General features: G+C 39.1%; 1 protein-coding gene across 4 annotated transcripts in view; it reads left to right on the top strand.

Moving 5' to 3' along the window:
• LOC129012220 (uncharacterized) overlaps positions 1–18977 on the top strand; it is a 320478-nt gene that overhangs the window by 121060 nt on the left and 180441 nt on the right. For 3 of the 4 annotated variants that reach the window (XM_054447701.2, XM_054447702.2, XM_054447700.2), the window contains exon 2: positions 11625–11776. The exons of the other annotated variant lie outside the window; for it this stretch is intronic. The gene's annotated coding sequence lies outside the window, so the exon portion shown is untranslated. The remainder of the gene's footprint in view (positions 1–11624; positions 11777–18977) is intronic. 4 annotated transcript variants of the gene reach the window in all.

Raw genomic sequence — 18977 nt, 5'->3', positions numbered from 1 at the left:
TAGGGGAAAGTATATGGATGTATAGAGTTAACTTTGAAATGCATCAGAAATAAGATGGATGGATGTATAGACAGTAGAGTAAATGGTTAGATAAATGATAAGCTAAAAATGTTAATGGTGAAATCTAAGTCATGTACACTGTAAAATTCATTTTTCTATTCCATATTACAAGTATAGAGAAATATAATTTGGAATTCACTCAGCCAAGTCAATCCCAATGGCAGTAACTAATTCAATGGAAATATTCCATCACTGTGATTATTTCCAGGAAATGAAACTTAACTCACAATAATTAATGCTGATTGCGCTTGTCATTAATCTTTTTGGAATCTGTCTCACTCCATTTTCTCAGTTTTGTATGACAGCCATTCATAGAGAATTGGGTTTTATAGAGCAACACTTTCTCCTCATGCTTGAAGAAGGTGGCTGTAGTGGTGGGAAATGTTCTGTGTGGAGGGCATTTGCTGTTCTAATTTTCTCAAGGGGCAAAATGTAATGGAAACATAATAGAGTAAATGCTCATGGATGTAAAGCGTTTTTAAAAAGTTGCACTTTTATGTGTTTCTATCTTTTGTTTTTTTTTAGATGGAGTCTTGCTCTGTCATCTAGGCTGGAATGCAGTGGCCCAGTCTCAGCTCACTGCAACCTACACCTCTCGTGTTCAAGCGATTCTCCTGCTTCAGTCTCCTAAGTAGCTGGGATTACAGGAGCGTGCCACCACACCTGGATGATTTTTGCATTTTTAGTAGCGACGGGGTTTCACCATGTTGGCCAGGCTGGTCTCGAACTCCTGACCTCAGGTGATCCACCTATCTCAGCCTCCCAAAGTGCTGGGATTGCAGGCGTGAGCCACTGTGCCCAGCCAGCATTTTTATGTGTTAATTTATAGCATAATTCATTCGCTTTAGATCAAGATAAATAAAACCAGCCATTTCTATATTTAAGTCATTCTGTCTCTTCTGGACTCAAAATATATTAGTTCTACCATCCCTGTGCTTAGGCTCCCTCAGTGCTCAGGTCAACAACCTGTTGGCTGTTTTATTGCTTTGCGTTTCTTAGCAGAAGTGTGTGTGTGAGTGTGTGTATGTGTGTGTGTGAGAGAGAGAGAGAGAGATTCTGTCCTCCTTGCCCTGGAGCCCATCACCTGTACATTTAATTTTCATTGCATGTAATGGTAAAAGACAGTCCTTTGTTATTTAATTGAAAATAAATGTACTTTTGCTTTATTCCATGACACAATTTTTAGAATTTCTTATGACCTTTTTTTTTGGAGTGGGGGATAAATTTATACTTAGAGGAAAGTCACAAAAATAGTACAGAGAGTTTCCATACATTCTTCACCTGCATTGTCTAATGCTGACAAATGACATTACCATTGTATAATCATTAGCATTAGGATATTGATATGGTTACAATAATGGTAATGAATCCGTGGACTTTATTTGTATTTCACTGATTTCCCCACAAATAGGTTCCCTTTTTCTGGTCTGCGATCTAGCCTAGTATCTCACGTTGCATTTAGCTGTTGGGTCTTTTCTATACAGTAGTCTCTCTAGTTTCACTTTCCACTATTTCAGCTACCCGTGGTCAACCGTGGGTCCAGAAATATTAAATGGAAAATTCCAGAATCACACAATTCATAAGTTTTAAACTCAGTGCCCTTCCGAGAAGCATGATGAAGTCTTGCATCGTCCAACTCCATCCTGCCCAGGATGTGAATCCCCCCTTTGTCTGCCATCTCCACATGGCTTATTCCATCACCTGTGAGTCACATAGTAGCTGTCTCAGTGATCAGATCAACTGTCGCTGTACTGTAGTGCTTCTGTTCAAATCACTTTTTTTTTTTTTTTTTTTTTTTTGAGATGGAGTCTCACTCTGTCGCCCCGGCTGGAGTGCAGTGGCATGCTTTCAGCTCACTGCAACCTCCGCTTCCTGGGTTTGAGTGATTCCCCTGCCTCAGCCTCCCCAGTAGCTGGGACTACAGGTGCGTGCCACCATGCTCAGCTAATTTTTTGTATTTTAGCAGTGATGGGGTTTCACCATGTTGGCCAGGATGATCTCGTTCTCCTGACCTCGTGATCTACCTGCCTTGGCCTCCCAAAGTGCTGGGATTACAGGCGTGAGCCACCATGTCTGGCCTCAGGTCACGTTTATATTTAATAAGGGGCCTCAAAGTGCAGGAGGAGTGATGTCGGTAATTCAGAATTGCCAAAGAGAAGCCAGGAAGCGCTTCCATCAAGAGAAAGGATGAAAGTTTGCAACTTTATAAGAAAATTAAAAAAATCATATGCTGAGTTTGCTGAAATCTTCACTAAGAACAAATGTTCCATTTGTGAAATTATGAAGGGTATTTTGTTACAATTATTCTATTTCATTATTAGTTATTGCTGTTAATCTCTTACAGTGCCTAATTTATAGATTAAACTCTATCATACATATGTATTTTTAGGTAAAAACATAATATGTATAGGGTTTGCACTATCCATGGTTTCAGGCATCCAAAGGCAGTGTTGGAATATATTCCCTGTGTATAATGGAGTCTACTGTAAATTCCTAGAAGTGAAAATGCTGAGTTAAAATGTAATTCTATGTTGTTTTATTAGACAATGCCGGAAGTCTCCCGGAGGTTTATACCAGTTTGCATTCCCACCAGCAATGTATGAGTGTGCCTATTTCCTAAAAACATAACCAACAGAATGTGTTCTCATACATTTTGTTCTGTCAGTCTAATAGGTGAGAAATGGTATCTCACTGTTTATTAAAATTGGCATTTCTCTATGAGTGAGCTTTAACATTATTTATTATTTGAGGACTGTTTTTATTTAATTTTTGTGAATGGTCTGTTGATACCTTTTCTCCACTTTTCTATTGGGATTTTGGTTCTTTTCAATTTTTAAGAGTTTTTTTTTTTTTTTAAGTTTCTCTTTGGTATTTTTTCCATATACTTTCTTCCAGGGAGTCAATTATCTTTTTACTTTGATTTTGACTTTTTTTCCTCTATAAAAAGATTTTTAAAAGTTTATGCAATGACATTTATCAATCTTTTATTGCTATACTAAGTTATAGTTAGAAAGCTTACTGTATACTGAGGTTAAAAGGGAATTCTCTTGTGTTTTTCTCTGAGACCTGTACACTTCCTTCTTTCTTCCTTCCTCTTTGCATTTAGATTCCTTATCCATTTGGAGTTCATTCTAGTGTGTGGTGTGAGGTATTGATCTTTTCCTAAGTGACTTTATAGTTGTCCCAGAACTCTTTATTTGAAAAGTTTATCATTGTTCCAATGATTTAAGATAACATTTTTATCTTATATTAAGTTTTCACTGGTATTTGGCTTGACTGCTAGACTTTGTATTTTGTTTTACTGATCTATTTGTATATTCGTGTACCAGTATCACCTTGTCTGAAATACGGAGGCCATGTAATATGTCCTAACTTCTAGAAGGCCTAGTTGCCCTTGTTTTCTTGTTCACAGGACTGACAAAAGGCTTCAACATTTTTTCCCTCTTGTTCATTTTAAAAATCATATTTTTCTTTGTCTTAGTTAGTGTTCCTTATATTGAATTGCAATTTTGTTAGATGTGACCATTACAATACTTTCTTTTACAAGTTTGAATTTACCTGCGTATTTTCATTTTTCCCCTTTAAGGAAGAAAAAATCCAAGTAAATATATTCACAAAAACAAATTGTGCTAAAAAGCTTATTTTTTAAAAAGGGAAAAAACAACAATAAAAATTGGTTTCCTGGTCTCTCTGCACCCTACCTGCATTGTTACTTATCATATGCAACCAACTCCTTATACTCCTTTTCATGTTTTTAGTATTTACTTCTATATCGTTAATATTATGCTTATATCATTATTGCTTTATTTGTTACTTAAAACATAGTTTTCTGACTTTCAAGGTAGTGAAGATGTTGCTTTCCACTCTCCCCTTCTTGAACCCCAATCATCTTTAACCAGGAAAATCCCAAGACAACACCACACATTTGCTTCCTTAATGATTGTTTTCTTTTAACATTGAACTTGACTTTATTTTTCAGTAATTTGTTTCTCTCCAGTAATTTGGAATACATAATCAAATTGTTTGTTCTTCTTGTAATTGATTTGAGTATTTAGCTAAAATGTTTAATATTTATCAGTTTTTGAAATTAAAACTGATTTGGTGAGTATTGATTACTCCCATGAGAGATGAGGAAACTAGTTCACTTTCTGTGACTCACAGAATACCTACAACCCCTTTCTACTTTCTGTCTTGTATTGGTAGACTCAAGAGATTTCATTACATTTCATTATAATTAAAATAATGAATAGTTACATGAAGTATAATGAAACTATTATAAACTATAATACTATAATAAATACTATAATAAAATGAAATACTATAATGAACTATAACATACTGTAAGACTGTAATAAAATATTTTTTTGAAGAATTAAAATATTCACATTCAGTTGTATAAACATAGCCAAAATAGCCAGCTAGACTAAATTGTCTGTTGAGATAGTTCTAAGGTCTTCCCAATTCCTTCATAGAAAGATTTGCCTTTTTGTGATTTATTTTGATTTTTATCTTGATTAGCAGGGTTATGTCCTTGTGATATTTTAAAGAATGGTAGATATTAATATGCTTCCTGAATCCCTGCATATTTGAGAATTTCTCTGTGTTTTTGTCATAAAGAGTGAAAACTAAGTTGGGGAAAATTCTTGGATTATACATGCCAGCACAAGAATTATGCTTCCTGTACAGCCTGTGGAAGCATGAGCCAATAAAACCTCTTTTCTCTATTAAAAAAGAGAATTTAGTAGACTTGCTCCATTGTTTTTTGGCATCTACATTTGTTTGAAGAACTTTGGGGCTGGTTTTCAAATTCAATAACTTATTCAAGAGTAAACATACAATCCTCAATGTTTATAGATGTTAAGTGGTGAATGTTGATTCTTTTAAATCTGCATCCCAAATGTATTTCAGTTCAGGAACTTAGTTAAATTTGTGCTGCTGTAACAATACCTAAGGCTAGGTATTTATAATGAACAGAACATATCTCTCACAGTTCTGAGGCTGGCAAGTCCAAGATCAAGATGCCGGCAAATTCAGTTGTCTTGTGAGGGCTGCACTCTGCTTCCAAGATGGTGCCTGGTTGCTGCATCCCCTGGAGGGGAGGAAGGTTGTGTCCTCCCATGGAATGACAGGGGCCAAAAGCTGCATGAAGCCTTTTTAAATAAGGGCCTAATCCCATTCTTAAAGGAGGACCCCTTATGGTTTAATCACTTCATAAAGGCCTTGCCTGTCAATCCTATCACATTGGCCACTAAGTTTCAACACCTGACATTTTTCTAATTTTTTATTATAGATAATGTTTTACAAATCCAGTATCATTTTTTTTCTGCAGTGCTTATTCAGTGTTTTGCTGCTGCAATTGTTTTAATTCCATTTCCCTTTATAGTGAAAACTTTTTTGTTATTTCCTCTTTAATATGAAATATGGGATATACATGTTTCTGCAATTTCCTTGAGAATATGAAACATTGTTGAAATACTACTTTTCTTTCCTGAGATAATTTTTAACCCAATTGTCTTCTTTATTTATATGCTATTTTGCTTTCTTTCTATTTGGTGTTGTCATTGCAGACTACTTTTGCATATGTCTCCTCTCTCCCATTGAAAAACTTTTATCAATCTCTTTAGTGTTGACAATTCTATCCAAGTCTTCCTTTTGATCCTTCAGTCTGCACAAAGATTCATCTGGTTCCCTTCTTTGTTTTCATGGTGATAGGGTTTGGCTGTGGCCCCACTCAAATCTCATCTTGAATTCCTATGTGTTGTGGGAGGGACCTGGTGGGAGATAACTGAATCATGGGAGCAGGTCTTTCCCGTGCTCTTCTCATGATAATGAATAAGTCTCATGAGACCTGATGGCTTTATAAGGCAGAGTTTCCCTGCACAACCTTTCTGTTTGCCTGCTGCCATTCATGTAAGATGTGACTTGCTCCTCCTTGCCTTCCGCCATGATTGTGAGGCTTCCCCAGCTATGTGGTGGAACTGTAAGTCTATTAAACTTCTTTCTTTTGTAAATTGCCTAGTCTCAAGTATCTTTATCAGCAGTGAGAAAAGGGACTAATACAGTAAATTGGTACCAGTAGAGTGGGACACTGATGAAAAGATACTTGGAAGCAACTTTGGAACTGGGCAACAGGTAGAAGTTGGAACAGTTTGGATTGCTCAAAAGAAGACAGGAAAGTGTGGGAAAATTTGGAACTCCCTAGAGACTTGTTGAATGGCTTTGACCAAAATGCTGATAGTGATATGGACAATAAGGTCCAGGCTGAGGTGGTCTCAGATGGAGATGAGGAACCTTTTGGGAACTGGAGCAAAGGTGACTCTTGTTATGTTTTAGCAAAGAAACTGGCAACATTTTGCCCCTGCCGTAGAGATTTGTGGAACTTTGAACTTGAGAGAGATGATTTAGAGTATCTGGCGGAAGAAATTTCTAAGCAGCAAAGCATTGAAGAGGTGACTTGGGTGCTGTTAAAGGCATTCAGTTTTAAATGGGAAACAGCATAAAAGTTTGGAAAATTTGCAGCCTGACAATGTGATAGAAAATAAAATTCCATTTTCTGAGGAGAAATTCAAGCTGGCTGCAGAAATTTGCATAAGTCATGAGGAGCTGAATGTTAATCACCCAGAAAATAGGGAAAATGTCTCCAGGGTATGTCAGAGACATTTGCGGCAGCCCCTTCTAACACAAACATGGAGATTTAGGAGGAAAAAATGGTTTCGTGGGCTGAGCCCAGGGTCCCTTTGTTGTGTGCAGTCTAGGAATTTGGTGCCCTGCATGTCAGCTGCTCCAGCCGTGACTAAAAGGGTCTAGGGTACAGCTCAGTCTGTTGCTTCAGAGGGTACACGCCTCAAGCCTTGGCAGGTTCCATGTGGTGTTGAGCCTTCCAGTAAACCAAAGTCAAGAATTGGGGTTTGGGCACCTCCACCTAGATTTCACAGGATGTATGGAAAAGCCTGGATGTCCAGGCAGAAGTTTGCTGCAGGGGTGGGGCCCTCATAGAGAACCTCTGCTAGGGCAGTGCCTAAGAGAAATGTGGGGTCAGGGCTCCCACACAGAGTCCCTACTGGGGTACTGCCTAGTGGAGCTGTGAGAAGAGAGGCACCATCTTCCAGACCCCAGAATGATAGATACACTGACGGCCTGCACTGTGCACCTGGAAAAGCCACAGACACTCAACACCAGCCCATAAAATCAGCTGGGAGGAAGCAGTACCCTGCAGAGTCATAAGGATGCAGCTACTCAAGACCATGGAATCCACTTCTTGCATCAGTGTGACCTGTATGTGAGAGGTGGAGTTAAAGGAGATAATTTTGAAGCTTTAAGATTTGCCTTCCCCACTGGATTTTGGAGTTGCATGGGGCTGGCCTGTAGCCCCTTGGTTTTGGCCAATGTCTCTAATTTGGAATGGCTGTATTTACCCAACGTCTGTACCCCCATTGTATCTAGGAAGTAACTAACTTGCTTTTGATTTTACAGGCTCGTAGGCAGAAGGGACTTGCCTTGTCACAAATGAGGCTTTGGACTGTGGACTTTTGAGTTAATGCTAAAATGAGTTAAGACTTTGGAAGACTGTTGGGAAGGCATGATTGGTTTTGAAATGTGAAGACATGAGATTTGGAAGGGGCCAGAAGTGTAATGATATGGTTTGGCTGTGTCCCTACTCAAATCTCATCTTGAATTCCCATGTATTGTGGAAGGGACCTGGTGGGAAGTAACTGAATCATGGGGGCAGGTCTTTCCCATGCTGTTCTTGTGATAGTGAATAAGTCTCACAAGATCTGATGGCTTTATAATGTGGAGTTTCCCTAAACAACCTCTCTCTTTGCCTGCTGCCATCCATATAAGATGTGACTTGCTCCTCCTTGCCTTCTGCCATGATTGTAAGGCTTCTCCAGCCACGTGGAACTGTAAGTCCGTTAAACTTCTTTCTCTTATAAATTGCCCAGTCTTGGATATGTCTTTATCAGAAGGACGAAGATGGACTAATACACATGGGTAGCATTCTAAGATTTCCTTGGGAAACAAGCACAGAGGTGGGGAGCAGTATTTGATAAGTTTCCCCTCAGTTCTCTTATTTGACTGCCTGTTGCTGACATGAGAAAAGCTGAGAGTAGAGAGTGGCCATACATGGCCAGAAAAATCTTACTATTTTCTTACCCTTTTAAATGAATTATTTATTCTGCTTTTTGGAGGAAAATTTACAAACCTCCACTTATGATACTATCTTTTTTATCCAGGGTTTTTTTCTGTCTGTCTCTCTGTCAGTTTGAAATGTTGTTTACCTTCTGTTTTTCAACATATGTGCACGTGTGTGTGTGTGTGTGTGTATGCATGCATGTGCATATGTAGTATTTGTGTGTGTTTAGAGACAGATAAAAAAGAGAGAGAGAAGAGAAAGGAGAGAGAAAAATCAAAGAGAAGAGAAGATAGTAAGAGATAATCCAGCTAGATAATGATATACTATAGGTTGAAAGCTCTCTTATCCCTTTTCATATAATCCATGTGCCCAACTCAGTGCCTTTCTTAAAATAAATTTGCATCCCAAATTTATTTCAGTTCAGGGACTTTGTTTTGTGCTGCTGTAACAGAATACCTGAGACTCAGTATTTATAAAGAAGAAAATTTGTTTTTCACAGTTCTGAGACTGGGAAGTCCAAGATTAATGTGCCAGCAAGTTAAATTATCTGGTGAGGGCTTCTTTCTGCTTCCAAATGGTGCCTGGTTTCAAGTGGCAATAACAGTAATTGTGTGTGGACCACTGACTCAGCCAGGCATGCTACTAAGCACTTTCACATAAAATATTTTATTTCACATACTCAACAGTGTTAATGTGATATTTACCTTATTGTTCCATTTTATATAACAAACTTATCAGAGGCTACATTGTCAGTAAATGGAGATGCCATGACTCCATCCCTGGACTGTCTGACTCCAAGGCAAATCCTCTCGACCAGCACATGTCCCTCTTAAACAACTTCTAATATTCTTCTTTAGCTGTGGGCCTGACTGCCTCAGATCTCAGGGAGCCTGGACCATGAACACCTGAGCAGTATCTACTGTTGTTTTGTGTTTGTTTGTTTGTTTTTATACAGAGGGACCAGATTTCAATCCCTCTAATGAAAAAGTTGAAGATACATCATAATTTCTTAGAATTTAAAATGACATTGTAAATCCAAACTTTAGTGGCTGAGAGCCAGCCATGGGAGCTGCCTTAGGAGGACTTGGTACTTTCTGTTGGTGGCACATGCTGGTGAACTATAAGCTGCAGCATTATCCTGGGACAATTGGAGGGAGCTCTTTAGTCCTTCCTGGTAGTTTGGCATGTTAAACTTTGTCTGGTCTGTGTCATCCTAAATAACAAACAGAGAGAGGTTCTGTAAAAGAAAACATGCTTATTTGACAATAGAGTGCTGTAATGGTTACATAGTTATATGTAAACTATGTAATGACATAGCTTACATGTCAGTAAACTATGTGTTTTCAGGGAGGTAAAAGATAAGTGTTTGGATGGAAAAATAAGGAGGATTATATAACTGTTTCGAAATAATGATCTTGGCTACAAAGAACAGTAATAAAGGTCACTCTAGTCTGAGGCTGCACAGGCAGTTGCTGGGCAGATGTCCTCATAGGAGTATTGTTGTGTACGGCTGCAATGGCCTTTGCATAAGGTTATACTTTTCATAGGGTAGGGTCTTTTGTCGTTATAATGTATAACAACAAAACCCTTTCTTCATGAGGGCCCTCTCTTCAGGGTCTTCGCTGGCTGTGTTTGTCAGGGCTTTTTTGTGCTTTTTACATTAGTGACTCTATTTTCACTTTGACAACTTTCATGCCTGATTGGATCCTGCCTTCTTCAGCCTTTTGTGGATCTCAGGCAATTGATCTTAGGAACTTGGAATATGCCTGTACTCTTGATTTGGTGGCATCTCACTGACCACATAAGCCACATTCTCAAACCTTGGCTTTCTTGCTTTGACCTTCATAGCACTGGATTTCAACATGACCTGTAAGGACAGTGGTGCCCTGGTTCCTTCTAAGCATTAGATCTTGCCCAGGATGTTGACACTGAAAGGGTAGACAGGACAGTTCCTATGTGTGGATGACATTTTAAATGAATTGAAGCATTGAAGAAATGGGAAGTCATTTCACCTAAATCTATTAAGAAGAAGATAAATAAAAGAAGAAAAGGGAAGAAGGGAGAGAGAGAGAGAGAGAGAGAGAGAGAGAGAGACTAAGACTTTATTTGTCTCAAACTTTCTTTAAGCACTTCACAAGCTTAAGGATGAAAGCTCTGTTTGGGGCAGCACAGAACAGCTATATTGATAATTGAGGGCAGATAATAACAGAAATAATTGCTAACACTTTTACAGCACTTACTAGTGGCCACATTTAATATTTAATCCACACAGCAAGCCTATGTGGTAGGTATTATCATTATATTTCTGCTTTAGAGATGAAGAAATTCCAGCTCATGAAGAGGGAGAGTGGCACTTCCCACGTTCTGAGTAGGTGAGCATGACCTAACCCTTCCTTGTTGTAGACTGAAATGGAGAGAAGATTTTCACTGGGACTAACTGAATAGTCTTCAAGCCTTGAGCTTTTATATTTTCAGGACTGAGTGCCCTGCTGTCTGCTGCCAGTATGGCCTGAGATTCCAGCCACAGTGGGCTTGATGGCACCGTGTCACTCAGAAATTGGGGACAAAATGCCTGTCACATGCCAGGAAACTCTGAATGTTGCCCTGAAGTAACAATTGCACTTAACAATCAATAATCAATTTTTAACAATTCACAGATATTTCTTTTCCCCTTTCTGCCCTTTCATATTCTTTGCTCCATTCCTTGTTTTCTTTTTCCAAAAATAATTCACATATTCTTATACAAGAAACCTTAATTATCTTGAAGTTTTTTTTTCAGAATTCAATGTCTGAAGATCATGCTTTGATTTCAAAATGGCCACTTACTCCAGTACTAGATAGATTCTGAAGTGGGCTCACCTGGACACTGGAGGTGGTGGATAATTAAGGTTTCTTGGATAAAGGATATGTGATTTCTGTCCTTGTGGACGCTTCCTTGAATGTTTAGAGAGAGGTGGAAGGGAGGTAGGACTGTGGTTAGTTTCAGTCTCCTTTTAGTGGAGGTCCTAATATTGCAAACTATTGAATAGTTGGTAACCAATTCAAGTGAGGTGTCCTCTATAAAGTGATTATAGCATCATTACCTCATAAGCCCTCAAGGAATCAAGATACTCATGGAAAGGATATGTGATTAATTGCCTTTCCTAGTTTACAGAAATTTATGCAGGAAACTTTCTTTCAATTAATGTTGAGACCCTTTTTAAAAACAGGGGCATTATAGGAAGCACAAATGAATCCTTTATTTTTGTCCTGGAAAATTTGTAGTACCTGAGGGCTGTCATTCTGAACTTGATTTTCATTATGTAGTAATATAGTTGTAGAAGGTATTCATAAACAGCAGAATGTGTACAAATCCCAGGTTATCCCTGGGAACACAAATTACAAATAATTCTTGACACAAACCTGTTTTGTTGCCATTTTTTTTCTTTAGGGTAATAAGGTGTAATGGAATGAGAATGGAACAAGCACAGGATCTGGAGACACAAGCCAGGTCTCTAGTCACTGCTTAGCCAGAGATGAATGGCTGGAGACCTTGGACACAATGCTGCCTTGGGTCTCAGGAGGAGTTACACCAGAAGATATGTAAGGAATCTTCCAGCAGTAATATTTGATGATTTATGAGTTTGGGGAGGGAAAGGAAAAAGAATAAAAGAAGGAAGGAAGGGAGAGGGAAGGAGACAAGGAGGGAGGGAGGAAATTGAAAGAAATCAGGCCTGGTTCAAATTAGTTGGGTTTCTCATCTGTTTGTAACAAGGACAACACTAGTGATGCATAAATATTCAAACCTCCCATCCCTCTGCTTTTTAGTGGGGGTGGGGGTGGGGTTGGGGGGGAAATGAGTTACTTGGTGTCCAGCCAATTATCTGGCCATGGTTCTTTTTGGATGATCAGAGTAGATGTCTAAAGCTGCAGAATTGGGAGTAGCTGAGAAAGACTAGATTTATCCACATTTAAAAAGGCAGACAAACCAAATCTGGAAAAGTAAGTTTCTGGGGGAGAGATTGTTGAGCAGCTGTTGGGAAGATTTGGGGGAAATAGATGAGCAGAGAGGATATTTAGGAAATTTTGCTATGTGTGTCATGAAAATGTAAACTATGCTTTCCACTCTTCAAGACTCCAGTCAATGCTTAAATTGTTTCTTCAAGGTCTTTATTTGTTTGACTTGTGTCTTCCTTGAGTATCACACCATGCCAAGAATGGCCCCATTTTATCAGTGTTAGAAGGGATTTTGTTCGATTGAGAATGGGGAAATGTAGGCAGATTCAACCTCTCATGGAGCATCCAGACAATACTTGTGTTAGGCATTTTTCAAAGTGGATTTCAAAGACTATAGAGCTGAAGGAAAATGGAGAATCACAAAGGCAGGATGAAACCTTGACAATAATATGCAGGTCTTTGGTTGGTGGTAGAACAATAAAGTTTGTTGTTGCTTTGTTCTTAAAGGAGAAATGTTCTTTTGATTGCCCATCTGCCTTTTTTGATTCTGAAAAGTCTTTCTCCAGCAGTCACATGCCCTCTTGGGAGTGGTTAGCAGGGAACTGATGAGAGAATGGGGCAGAGTCTCAGTGAAGGCAGAGCTGATGCAAGAGCCTTGTGGTTGACACGGTCCCTGAGCGGTGCTCAGTGAAGCTCCTGAGTGTGGCTGTTATTGGCACTGCAGGAGGAGCCCCCTCTGACAGCAGCTTCTGCTCCAGGCAGCTGCTTCTCCCCACAGTATGTTGGAGATCAGCATGGGAGGAATGCATGGCAGGGATTTTTCTAACTTGCCCCTTATTTTGGGTTCTCTGGTGATTTGAGGCTCCTCTCAAGCTGTGAGGATGTCTAACCTGGCTAAAAGCTAACAGATTGCTGTGAATGCATGACAATTAGAATTAGATAAAATCATTTATAAACATTATTCTAAATATGAAGGCTCCAGCTGCTGATGGCTTTTTTGAAGGCATTCTGTTTGCAGTTTAGACTGTAGGGATTTATTGCTCTGCATCAAGTATTCTCTTGGCTATCTCATTTTTTTTTTTTTTTGGAATTTCCTTTAGGCATTTTCACTTCTAAAAATCTGCTCCTGGAAGGATTATTTGAGTTGGGAGTTGGTCTGAGGAATGGAAATTAGTAGGCTAAAATTCATTCTAATATAGAAATTATTGGGGAGAAAGCAAAAATCTTCCTCACATATGTTCTTGGACCAGGGAAGGCCGTCGATATGTCTATTTGGTGATGGGGTCTCTCTGCCAAAATATGTTTTTGAGGTTAAAAACAAGAACAATACTTTCTGAGTGTGTATGTGTTGAAGAAAGTGGTTTGTTTTAATGCTGCTAAATATTTCATTTTTTTCTTTAGGTTGTAATTTAAAACACAGATACAAAGGCAAGACCGTGTCTTTAAAATAGAAATAAAACTAGACCATCACTACTCGTGTGAAAATGCAAAATAAAAGTGTACGTTAGTAACCATATACTCCATTAAAACACATTTTAGAAAGCTTGAAATAGCATTTTTAACTCACCTTAGTGGCACAGGAGATACAAATAAGTTTTTCAAGTTTTTTAAAAAAATAATTTATTATTTTTACTGTCTATTGACTGCAAGGTAACTCTACACTGGGAAAATCTCCTAGGATAGATGATATATGAAATTTCCTGTCTTCTTCCCTGGCATTGGGACTTTTGCTCTTCAGTTAGCTCTGCTACATATTATAACCTCTGCTTTGCAACTAAATTGAATGTGCTCTCTACAGAGAATTTACCAGATAGAATTTTGCAATATAATATAGTAGGTAAAAGAGAATCCCAGTTGTTCATCTTTAGGTAAATGCTGAGAAGATGTGTGGAAAAGCATACTCACTTTGTACATATAAATGTGCTCTCCAGTGCTTTACCAAATGCTGAGATGGGGCCTCTTGACTATTTGGGCTGCTGGAACCTGAGAGAGAGATGGCCTTTTTGGGGTTGGAACACCCGTAGGGGGCTGCTTGCTCCACAGCAGGTTCTGGAGACTGGGCACACCAGGAGGCATGTTGACCTAGGCCAATAAAGACAGTGAGGCCAGGAAAGTCAGAATAAAGACCTGGAGAAGTTCTATACTAGGATCTCAGGGGTGAAATGCAGCAATAAATGCAGAATGAAACATAAGGGAGAGAAGCACTTCGGGGTAGAGAGGCATTAAATGTGCTTACAGAAGATGTCCAAGGTGAGCAAAGTGGGTGATATGGGTTGATTTGTGTCCCCACCCAAATCTCATGTCAAATTGTAATCCCCAGTGTTGGAGGAGGGGCCTGGTGGGAGGTGATTGGATCATGGGGGCAGATTTCCTCCTTGCTGTTCTTGTGATAATGAGTGAGTTCTCATGAAATCTGGTTGTTTAAAAGTGTGTAGCACCTCTTCCTGCTCTCTTTTCCTCCTTCTCGTGCCTGCTTCCCCTTCACCTTCTGCCATGATTGTAAGTTTCCTGAGGCCTCCCCAGCCATGCCTCCTGTGCAGGCTGTGGAACTGTGAGTCAATTAAACCTCTTTTCTTTATAAATTACACAGGCTCAGGTAGTTCTTTATAGCAGTGTGAGAAAGGACTGGTACAATGGAGATTTTATGTTTCAAATTATATTTATTTTTTTCTTTTTATAAAAATGAAAACTTTACTGCAGAAAAATTGGAAATGGAAGAAAAGTTTTTAAAAGAAAAAAAATCGTGTGTGCTTTCTATATTTTCCCTCATTATAGCTAACCATTTACAATGTTTTACTGAGTGTCCTTACTTTAGTTCATTTTCCCAAGCCTAAATACCTAATTAAGATTACATTATCAATTTTGTATATGACTAGAGTCCTACATTCCTTTTATGTCACTATAAACGAATACCTGAGGCTGGGTAATTTATGAAGAAGAGAGGTTTATTTTGGCTCATGGTTCCGTAGGCTGTGCAGGAAGCATGGCACTGGTATCTGCTCCTGGTGAGGCCTCAGGAAGCTCTTACTCATGGCAGAAGGTGAAGGGGAGCCAGCATATCACATGGAGAGAGAGAGAGGAAGCCAGAGAGAAAGGAGGAGGAGCTAGTCTTTTTTAAACAACCAGTTCTCCTGTGAACTCATTGCTGCAGGAAGGGCATCAAGCCATTCATGAGGGATCTATTGCCCTGGCCCAAACACTTCCCACCAGGCCCCACCTCCAACATTGGAAATAACATTTCAACGTGAGATTTGCATGGGATACACATCCAAGCCATGCCAATAATTATATGTCATTCTTTTTTTCTCTTAATGCTAGTCATTTATTCAACGTTGAAGAAGCATTTGCTTTATGCTTGCTTTTGGTCTTGGGGTTTAATAATGAGCAATACAGAGGTTCATCTCTCACACTGCTTCCATTTTTGGGAGAATAAAGTATACCATCAGGCAGTGACAATGCAGCATTATTTACTTGATGCTATTGTGAAGAGAATCCTCCAGAGGAATGCATGGTGAAGACTACTTTGGAAACATGTGGAACTCCATGGTCAATAAGCATGCCGTTAGTACAAGACTGGGAGCCTTAGGAAAGCTTTTCTGCAATGGAAGCTGTGCTCAAGGAAGGACCTATCCGGGGTGATGAAGAACATTCTAGGTAGAGGTCATAATGCATGTAAAGGTTGGAAAATTAGAGAACATACGACCCTAAAATGACTCCCCTGGGGATATGGAACAGGAGGCAGGTCTCAGGTCTTTAAGGAAGCATGTTGGAGTTTTCAGCTATAAATAGGCTAACATTTGCCCTTATGAAGGCTGTGTTAGGTTCGGGTTGAAGATAAGTAGGGTAAAGGAGAAGTGTGCAAATTAGAAGTACCTCCTCTTGTGAAGCTTATACGTAGTTGGCTGGTCAAGTTGTAAACACTTGAAAATAAAGATGATGAGGCAAGACTACTGCTATGGCTTTAATGTGTCCCCAGAAGTTTAAGTGTTAAAAACTTAATTGCTGTTACAACAGCATTAAAAGGTGGTACCTTTAAGAGGTGATTAGGCTATGAGGGATCTTCTCTCATGAAGGGATTAATGCCCTTATTGTGAGAGTGAGTTAGCTACCCTGAAAATGGGCTCCTGATTAAAAAAAAAAAAAGTTTGGCCCCATTGCTCTCTCTGTTTCACATGCTCACTTGCCCTCCTGCTATGGAACTGTGCAGCAAGAAGGCCCTCACCAGAGGTCAATGCCATGCTCTTAGAATTCCCAGCCTCTGGAACTGTAAGACAAATGCACTTCTCTTCCTTATAAATATCTCATTCTTTGGCATTGTGTTACAGCAGCAGAAAACGGACTAAGACAACTGTTGTCATATTCCCACCACCCAATTTATCAACCTTACCTCCACAGATACTCAAATGCATTCTCCTGTTACAGGGAGTTTGACACTGCTTCTAAGACCAATCTGTTATCTGTATTCAGGATCCTGTCTTCTATCATCTCCTCAACGGCTTTGCTTTTTCTCTTTTCCTATTGTCTACTACTATTTCCTGTGCATCAGCATATACCATATACACACACTCTCAAGTCCTCCATATTAAAAAATATATATTGACTTCATATTCTTCTCCAGGGATGAACTTCTTTCTCTACCTTCTTTCACAGAGTAATGTCTTCAACATGATTCAACTGTTGTCTCCCCTTTCTTCTCATTTCCCCTTTTCTTCCCCAAACTCCAGTAAGACTTCTGTCATGTCTACTCTTCTGCCATCAATTACGTCCAGGTTGCCAAATCTGTGGTGATTTATCTGTGCTCTTCTTATTAGTACTCACTGGAGCTTTTAACATAGTTGAACACTCCTCCTGTCACGAAGCACTTTATATCCAAAACATCCATGGCAGGACACTCACCTGCTATTCACCTTACCCTTTGGCTCTGTCTCTTCTGTTCAATCTATTAAGGTTGTAGTGCCATGGGGCTCAGTCCCGGACCATCCTGTTTTTTGTTTTGTTTTTCTCTAGCCTACTTCTCATTTCCTCTTCCTCATTTGGTAACTAACGTCTCCATTACCCCAGTGTCTTCACCAAAATAGCCTATTCCTCTCACTGATGATATCTAATTTATGAGCAAGTTGCTTTTAGCTCTAAAATATGACCACCTTTCTCCAATTTTAATTCTATCTTGAAGTCAAGTAGCAGCCTCTCATCTGGGCTGCTATAAAGGCTTCCTAACTGGTTTCTCAGCTTCCACTTACCTCAATTCCACTGTGCCTTCCTAAAACATAAAGGGTTGTTGAGCTAAAAACAAGAAGAAACAGATGCAGAAAAGCTCTCTTCCCTCTCCCTATTTTCCAAAATGTAGTGCATAAATTTGAAAGGTATTCCTCTCCCCTCTCTACCAGGAAGGACAGAAGTCAATTACTGGAGACAATTCTTATCAGTTCACATATGACACCAGAGGAATCTGCAAACAAGCCTGACTCCATTAATTTTCTCCCATATATTTAGCTTTCCACAGTTTCCTGCCTCTGGAAGACTAGAACTGCTTTCCTTTGTTTTACTACTTCTCTAAAATTTATTGTTTGTTATTAGAGATCATATATAAGCCAGAGTTCTAAGCCATTGCTTTGAGTTACCTTTCATTGAGATGCACACTGCACACATTAATAAACTAACTTGTTTTCTTCTTGTTAATCTATCTTTCATTACAGGAGTCTGTCCCAACTGCTAACTTATGATGGCTGGTAATTCCCTTGCTTAAAGCACTTTAGTAAGAAGCTCTTGCCCTTAGAATAAAATCCAGACCCTACCCTGTGGTTGGCAGTGTGTTTTCTTCTTCCCCTCTGACACCATGTTTAACATTCTGCTAATTTACTACCCATTGGTACTTTGTTTATTTCCTGTTCCAGATCAGTTAAGTCAATGTGGCTTCCTCCTCGGGGAATTCACACTTCTGTCATCCTTCACATGGAGTGTCTGTGTGATTTCACATTGACTTTCTTTTTCATTTAAGTGTTTTTTTTTTTGATATTATGTGTGGTTCTTGTCATCATGGTTTTTCCGCACAAGTGTAATTTATGTGATCTGCTAGGCACAAATCTAACTGCTTTATCTAAATAAGCTCATGTAATCCTTATTACAGTCTTATGAGGTAGGTTATAATATTGATACAGATGAGGACACTGAGAATGAGAGAAACTAAGCAATTTCCTAAAGTCAAACATCTATTAAATTAAGTTGAGATATTTCAATCTGGCAGGTTGAACTTAGAGTCTACATTCTCATGTTTCAGAATGATGTGGTTAGTATGGTGCCATTTATGTTAAGAAAAAAACCCTTAAAACAACACCAATATGATGTCTGAGTAGGTATATGTGATGTAGGTATTCAGGTGCTGAGAAAGGGGTCTAAAATCATGGACACTGAACTTAAGAGTAGTGCCTCTAGAAGGGTTGGGAGGAAGGTCAAGATGGAGGATGGGTTTCAAAAGATTTAGCCTTATCTCTAAGGTTTAAACATTTGTTTTTCAAGATGATTATGTCTATCTTTATTATATGATAAAAAGTTAAAGGATATTTTTATTTTCCACTTTATTGTGAATGCAGGAGAGATCATTCTTTCACCATTCATGGGTGACCACCTGTCTTAGTCCATTTTTAGTGCTATAAGGAAATGCCAGAGGCTAGGAAATTTATAAATAAAAGAGGTTTGTTTGGCTCATGATTCTGCTCACTGTACAAAGAAGCATGGAACCAGCATCTGCTTCTGGTGAGGGCTTCCAGTTGCTTCCACTTATGGTAAAAGGGGATGGGGAACTGGTATTGACAGAGATCACACAGCAAGAAAGACGGTAAGAGAGAGG

The sequence above is a fragment of the Pongo pygmaeus genome, chromosome 15 (assembly GCF_028885625.2).
Source record: "Pongo pygmaeus isolate AG05252 chromosome 15, NHGRI_mPonPyg2-v2.0_pri, whole genome shotgun sequence".
NCBI lineage: Eukaryota > Metazoa > Chordata > Mammalia > Primates > Hominidae > Pongo > Pongo pygmaeus.
Note: the sequence above shows the minus strand (reverse complement) of the source record. Positions and strands in the feature narration are given on the sequence as shown.